The sequence below is a fragment of the Eriocheir sinensis genome, chromosome 15 (assembly GCF_024679095.1).
Source record: "Eriocheir sinensis breed Jianghai 21 chromosome 15, ASM2467909v1, whole genome shotgun sequence".
Taxonomy (NCBI): Eukaryota; Metazoa; Arthropoda; class Malacostraca; order Decapoda; family Varunidae; genus Eriocheir; species Eriocheir sinensis.
Genome location: NC_066523.1, coordinates 8,187,645 through 8,195,664, shown reverse-complemented (window position 1 = coordinate 8,195,664; position 8,020 = coordinate 8,187,645). Strand labels below are relative to the sequence as shown.

Here is an 8,020-nt window from a genome sequence, read left to right as displayed (position 1 = left end):
GAGAGAGAGAGAGAGAGAGAGAGAGAGAGAGAGAATACAGACAAGTTATACAGAGACATAAAAAGACACACAAGCCAAACAGAAAGACGAATAGTTAAACAACAAACAATGGAAAAATAGTAAGAAAGAAGTTATAAAAAGGTAATTTGTCGTAAAAGCATAAGTTCACTGATATTTGTCGGAAGTATCAATAGGTTCTAGTTAGGCCTGTTTCCCGGTTATATAAGTCACTATACTGGTTTGTCTTGGCACGCCAGGGCTGGCCAGGACGTCTAAAAGTAGAAGAGAAAGTGCAAATAAAAGAAAGGCGATGGCACACTAATCCATATCTACACTGTTCAAACCCATAATAATCAGAGCAGCTATCCACAATCCTACATACTAGTTTAAACGCACTATAAATCTTACCAAGGTAGACACAGTAATAACAAGGCATCAATAGTAAAGATATTCCATTATTCTATCGGAACAGTTTTTACACCCACAAACACCACAGAGCCGCTATCTACGATCCAACTGATCTTCAAGTTTCCCTGATTTCAATAAACAATATCGGTGTATCATAAATAACAAATGAACTATGGAAACGGAAGGGTGCAAATTACAAATGATTATAAGTTACCAAATCAAAACCGCTTTACAGGTGAAGAAATAAAAAGACACGTAGTGGAGTGAAGGTTTGATTTACTTTGGAATAGTTAGGTGAAGTTCAATATCTGCGTCCGTCCATGAGGAGTGTGTTCATGTAGTGGTGCTGTGAATGGCGAGGAAGCGGAGACATGGTGCCTGCGATGAATGAGGGATGTGAGATGAATGAAAGAAGCGAGGTGGATCATTGACGGGGTGCGATATGATGAATGGACATGTGGGAGAGGGATGGGGGATGGTGGGACTCTTGGAGGGGCTACGTGGAGTGCCTGATAAGGGCCGATACGAAGGGCCAATGGCAGCAAGCTTGAGGATACGGGTATGTGACGTGAATGCAAAGGTATGAGGGAGGGCATGAGGTAAATGACTGTAAGAGACCGACAGACTGACAAATAGACAGATACACAAAGACAAACACACAGACAGAAAGACACACAGACACACACAGGCAGACGTACAGACAGAGAGACAAGAGAGGTGAATGAATGGTAAGGTGCGAGGTGATATGTGTGTAAAGGTCATGGGTGTGAAGGGAAGGGAAGGAAGTGCGTGGTGTGGAGGGAAGCGAGTGAACAAATACAAGGAAGGCGGGAGTAACTAAGGCGCACAGGAGCAAGGTGAAGGTGGCGGTGTAATTGAGGGTGGCGTGAGGAGGTGAATGGAGGATGCGTCAAGAGGGGTAAATGAGGAAGCTGAAAATGAGGGTTGGCGGTGAATGGTGAGGCAGATTGTCGGGCACGTGGACGGAGAAGGAGGAATGGGTGAAGGCGGAGGAGGAGGAGGAGGAGGAAGAAAAGGAGGAGGAGAAGGAGGAGGAGGAGGAGGAATGAAAGGAGAGAGCATAACGTTAAGACTACCTGACGCGGAAGTGGAAACAGCTTGGATGGCTTCATGGCTTCAAGTTGTCGAGGTTACAACAATCACTTCGTTATGTTAATGTCAAGAACCACAAGCTTATATGTATATAAAAAACACTAAAGAGAGGAGAAAAAAATAGACTAGACTCCCCCATTTTTCCATGCCACTCACAAGGACTGGTTCTAAAAAAAATAATAAATTTATAAAAAAACTTTCCAACAATTTCCCACTCAGCATCTATAGAGGGGGAAAAAAAGAGACTAAATAAATAACTAAAACAAATAGAGTCGTTGATATCGCCGGTGTAATGAATAAAACGGCTACAGTATTTCATTAAAAATCATAAACGTCCATGTTGAAATAAAACGAGTCTCTCTTTGATGGCGAGTAAGCTTATTAGCCTTGAAAGGTTGGGCGCGTGTGTGTGTGTGTGTGTGTGTGTGTGTGTGTGTGTGTACTACACGTGCGGGGCCGAAGCGACACACCGTCAAGCGTTACAGAGTTACGTGCACTAACTAATTAACAGAGGCATTGCGAGGGGGGTGGGGTAGGTTTGCGGGGGCGCGGAAGGGGGAAAGGGAGGGAGAGGGGTTGGAGGGGTGTTACTGGCTGGAAGGGGGGGAGGGGGCGAGGAGGAGCAGGGGGGGATTGTTACGTGAGAAAGTGCTGTGGTAGGTGCTAATGTTGCTATTGCTGGCGGTGGGGGTGGAGGTCCTATTGCTGCTGCTAAGGTCCTTTTTGTTGTTGCTCATGACGTGTTGTTGCTGTCCATGTTATTGTTGTTGTTATTAGTATTCTTCTAGTCACTATTTTTGTAATTATTATTCGTGTTATTTTTGTTGTTGCTGCTGCTGATGTGGAACCTGAATTGTCTCACACGTACCTTTTTCTCCCTCTAATAACCACACCACGAAACAACCCAGGATGTATTTAGGGCTACAAATACAATTATGGGAGAGAATCAATTGTTCTTTATATCTCAGAATCCTCCAATTATGGGAGCTGGAAGATCAAAGTTGTTAGGTAGCTTTTTGTCTGTAATATCAACTTCTGGCCTAGAGAAGCAAGAGCTCTTTTGTTTTATCTCCACTATACTTTTCCTGTACAAATTACTACAAGTGGAATAAACAGTTTTGATTGGCATACGGGTGAGTCTCGTACGAACAGGTGGCATGGCGCAGCTACACTAGATGAAAGTAACGTACTTGATCAGGTAAAATAACACAAGAAATAAGCGACTGTGTAATGCCCAAACTATTTCCCTTTGCTTAATTCAAGGCTCTTCTTCCCGCCAGTCAGTAAAGTCTTTGCTAGTCTTCTAATTAAGTGTATAAATATTACATATACACTCAATTCATGGGAAATACTACAGTTTTAGTTTTATATTTTTACACGCACACAAACAAGCACAAGCGCACACACACACACACACACACACACACACACACACACACACACACACACACAGCCTGCTGCCAGCCAACCCTCCCGATGCAGCGAAGGCAATGGCCAGAGAAAATTACAGTTATGGCGAAAGTTTGGCAGACAGTTGGCGCAAGTTTCAAGGATCAACAAAAACAGTTGGCGGAACAATATATCTCGCCCCCGCTGAAGAGTTTGGCGGTGTTTGGCAGCCTGTCTGAGGCACCTGCGATGCCTTTAATTTCTAGTGCACGAAACCCGTAGCCTCACCTTTCAATCTAATAAGGTGTGTGTGTGTGTGTGTGTGTGTGTGTGTGTGTGTGTGTGTGTGTGTGTGTGTGTGTGTGTGCAGTGGATTAACACGCGTATTGCTCCGCAACATCGCTTGATCGTCGTCGGCAGGCAAACGATCAGCAGCAGAATCAGCAAGAACATTAGCAGGAGTCAGCAGGTGTGTGTGTGCAGGAGCAAGGCAGGCGGGGCGGGCGGGGCGAGGCGGGGCTTGCCGTGCCCGCCCACCGACACTCAACATTCATAAACTAACTTGAGCATCAAAGTTGTTCTAACTTTTCTATTTATGAAAACCGTCCAAGTTGTTCGGTGGACACTTCACAAAGCGGTCTGGCAGCCGGCTCGGTGCGATGAGATATTTATGCGTCCAAATCTCAGACATTAATCTCCCATGAACGAATTGACGCCGCTGTCGTACTTGTGTGTCGGTAAATATTTATGGTGGAGCTGAGCACGCGAGGGCTTGTAATCCTCTTGAGGACCTTCCTGCTATGAATGTTATGAAATACTGGAGCTCGTAACAACAACACGCCAATTTGCTGACAGACAAACAGACTGTGAAATGAGCGGAACGAGATGTATACGACCTCTGCTGGAACGTTCAGTTAAATACATCCTTTGGGGGCGAAATGAACTCAAGTATCCTCCGTGCAACCCTCGAGCTTTTATTAGTGTGTGTGTGTGTGTGTGTGTGTGTGTGTGTGTGTGTGTGTGTGTGTGTGTGTGTGTGTGTGTGCGTTGATGCGCGTGTGCGTGGGCGCATATGTGTGTTGGATGCCTGTAGTAAGTTTGTGTGTGCCAGTCAGTATCTTTTTTCAATATCCTCACCATCCTGCACGCATGTTTACCTGTCTATTTGTATCTCTTAAGTCGACCATTCCTTGTACCCGCCTCTTCGCTTGTAAATCTTGCTGTCTTTCTGTCTATTTCCACGTACAAAGCCTATATATTTTCCTGTCTGTCTGTCTGTTTCCCTGTCCGACTGCCTGTCCGTCACACCAGCGAAGGAGGAGGATGCATGGCCATGGACAATCAATGAGTTATGGACGGCGTGGCGATAACCGTAAATCACTTGACGTGTAAAAAGGGGCGCCAGTGTTGCACCTGAGCCACGCGTCTCTCCAAACCAGCCACGCCATTACCATACCCGCTAGTGAGGAATAGCAATGTTTTGGCGCATGATGTGGTGGTAGGTAGGGGACAGGAGGAGGAGGAGGAGGAGAGGAAAGCAAAGAAGAAGGGGGACAGGAAAATAAGAAGAAAACAAGAACAAGAGCAAAGAGAAGAGACAAGAAGAGGAGAAAGCGGAAGAGAAAGAGGAATAAGCAAAGAAGTTGGAAAGAAAAATATAAGAAAAGAGAAAGAAAAGAAGGAACCAGAACATCAACAAGAACAAGTCACAAAAAGAGGAGGAGGAGGAGGAGGGGACCCAACGTCTCTCTATAACACAGGACCGTGGAAAATTGCCGGGCCCAAGGTGTTCCCCCTGTGGTTAGCAAGACGCCCTGACCAGCCTGCCGCTTTCCCTCCACTCACACGCCTCAGCCAGGCAGGTCGCGGCGGGCCAAAAAATATTGCAACTCTCACCTACACGCCATGAATCTTATCGGCATCACATTACTAAGGCTCACTGTCCATCTTTTTCATTAGATTTGCGTTCAATGTCATTCTTCTTTGAGAAATTTTACTATACCACAATGTCAGGTAACTATAATAATTTCGTAGCTTAACTTCCTGCGATGTTTATATCCGTCGGAAAAAGATATCAAAGTTTTCTAATGTTTAAGCCCTTCTATTTTTGTGCTATTCCTTAAGGGAACATATATGACCCATTAATACATATACGAGTTATTACTAGTTCTCCCCTCACTGCCATGCTTTGGATCCCACTAAAGCAAGATCTTGTAAAATAGTTTATCTGCGCTTGATATTTTCATTCACTTACTGCGAAATCTTCTCCTGACACGTTTGGCAGCTATGACATTAGTCTATTTACTGGAGTGCACGAGATTACGCCGGAGCAAGATCAAATAGTTTAAGTTTTGATAGTTATTATACTCTTCCGATAACACACCGACACACCACACACCTCGGGAAGGAATAAAATGTTTCTCCATGGACGAGTTTCTCTTGGGTCTTTGTGAACACGACTTCATATTTTCTCTCTCACTTTTGTTGCACTGCACCTTTAATCTATGTCGTGTGTACGTTACGCATTTCTATAAACTTCATCACTTACTTGTTTGCACAGGGTGCCTCTAAAGGTCATAGTGTTTTCATAAACAATTTTGTTATTTTCCCCGCCATGTAAAAGAAAACAAATCTCGTGTTGACAGCAGCTTTGAAAGGCGTCTATCTTTAGCTCTCGCAGGCCAGGCGGAAAATGAAAAAAAATTGCGTGCCACTCGCTTGCAGATACACAACCTCAACTGAACTGGAAGATTCTACGACATGGAGAAAATAAATAATACACTACATAATGACAGAGTTATGTGTTTGTGTAAACATATCCACAAACATCATTATGAGTTATCAACATAAGTGACTTGTTTAATGCAGAACACCTCAAGAAATGATGACGACGCATGACACTGAATCAACAGTGACGTGAATAGAACAGCCGAGCAATAACATTCGAGCGGGAAAAATGACTGTTTGGTAGCGGGGCACCACATCCACGGAAATCGCAATTATTTCTACCTCCGTCATTACCGCCACCACTACTACTACTACTACTACTACTGCTACTAAAGTGATGATAATGATTAGTAACGATGATAACAACACTAATATGAATGAAACTTGCGCATGGCATAATTCTACAACGATAAACATACCAGAAAAAATATACACACCACAGCTAAAATAATATAGAAAGAAATCTGATGAGGAATAAGCAAAAAGGTGCATAAATATAAATACCATGTCGCTATCAGCCAAATACAACCATAACCCTAAACACACACACACACACACACACACACACACACACACACACACACCTCGCAATGTACCAAGTTCGCCCGCTAAAAATCCCTTCCCTCCCCGCCCCATCTCATTTAATTAGCATAGTTATTAAAAATAGACGCACAACATGTTAGCAGAGCGCGCGCCGTTTCCAGAGAAGCGTCCAAAACACTGCAAACTAATAACACGATGCACCAACCACCACCACCACCACCACCACCAAAACCATCCCAAGTGTACTTTCTTATATGATTAAATCTCCCTGGTGCGTAAAAGAGTCAAGGTAAAATAACAAGAGATAAACGGCTGTCATAATCTCTCACACCAAACATTTAGTATATTATTATAGTATTATATCGTGAGTAAGTCGGGTGGTTAAAACAAAAGACGAATTCACAAACATCTATTATCTTAGTGAAAGTTCAAACCATAATACTATCACACACACTTCAAATGACACACACCCAGCCCTTCACATCAAGGGGGTGTAGCTCAGTGGTAGAGCGTTCGCTTTGCATGTGAAAGGCCCCGGGTTCGATCCCCGGCACCTCCACCAAGGGGATGTAGCTCAGATGGTAGAGCGCTCGCTTAGCATGTGAGAGGTACGGGGATCGATACCCCGCATCTCCAAGTACCTTTTAGATCAGCGTTTCAGGTTTGCCAAGGAGCACGTGGTGGGTTTTGTTCCCCTAGAATTTGATTACGCAACATTGAAATATTTTATTACTTCCATTCACTTTGAAATCAACTATAAATGGTCTATTTGATAAACTCACAGATCACATACTAGCAAAGTGATCCACGCAAACCTAGTGATATGAGAAAAAAAAATATTATAAGAGCCGGTGCGAGGATTCGATCCCATACACCTCACCTGGCGAGCCAGGGCTGTGTGGACACTGCTGGACTGGTGTGTGTGTGTGTGTGTGTGTATTATTACATATAATAATAATAATAATAATAATAATAATAATAATAATAATAATAATAATAATAATAATAATAATAATAATAATAATAATAATAATAATAATAATAATAATAATAATAATAATAATAATAATAATAATAATAATAATAATAATAATAATAATAATAATAATAATAATAATAATAATAATAATAATAATAATAATAATAATAATAATAATAATAATAATAATAATAATAATAATAATAATAATAATAATAATAATAATAATAATAATAATAATAATAATAATAATAATAATAATAATAATAATAATAATAATAATAATAAATAGTAGTAGTAGTAGTTGTAGCAGTCAGTAGTAGTAGCAGTAGTAGTAGTAGTAGTAGTACCGTAGTAGTAGTTTATTTATTTTTTTACAGCAAAGGAGACAGTTCAAGGGCATAAGAAAAACAATAATGAAAAAAAAAAAAAAAAAAGCCCGCTACTTACTGCTCCTAAAAAGAGTACAGAGTGTGGCCGAAAGAGAGGCCAATTTCGGGAGGAGAGGTGTCCTGATACCCTCCTCTTGAAAGAGTTCAAGTCGTAGGCAGGAGGAAATACAGATGAAGGAAGATTGTTCCAGAGTTTACCAGCGTGAGGGATGAAAAAGTGTAGTAGTAGTAGTAGTAGTAGTAGTAGTAGTAGTAGTCGATGTTGCAGTAGTCGTAATAGTGTTGTTACACGCCAGAATAAAACAGTACACTCGGCGCGCCTCGTTAAAACAGCAAAAACATGCGACTTCAGCGAGCCATAAAACAACAAACATTTCCCTGAGGCGCCACACGGCGGCCATAAACAAAGAGGCGCGCATAACGCACCGCACACACACACACACACACACACACACACACACGAAAGGAA

General features: G+C 42.2%; 2 non-coding genes across 2 annotated transcripts; both read left to right on the top strand.

The window, feature by feature from the left end:
- Positions 1 to 6,667: 6,667 nt before the first annotated feature.
- Trnaa-ugc (transfer RNA alanine (anticodon UGC)) lies at positions 6,668 to 6,739 on the top strand. The gene has a single exon. It is a non-coding gene; the product is annotated as a tRNA-Ala (tRNA).
- A 4-nt stretch (positions 6,740 to 6,743) lies between these two features.
- Trnaa-agc (transfer RNA alanine (anticodon AGC)) lies at positions 6,744 to 6,816 on the top strand. The gene has a single exon. It is a non-coding gene; the product is annotated as a tRNA-Ala (tRNA).
- The last annotated feature ends 1,204 nt before the right edge of the window (positions 6,817 to 8,020 follow it).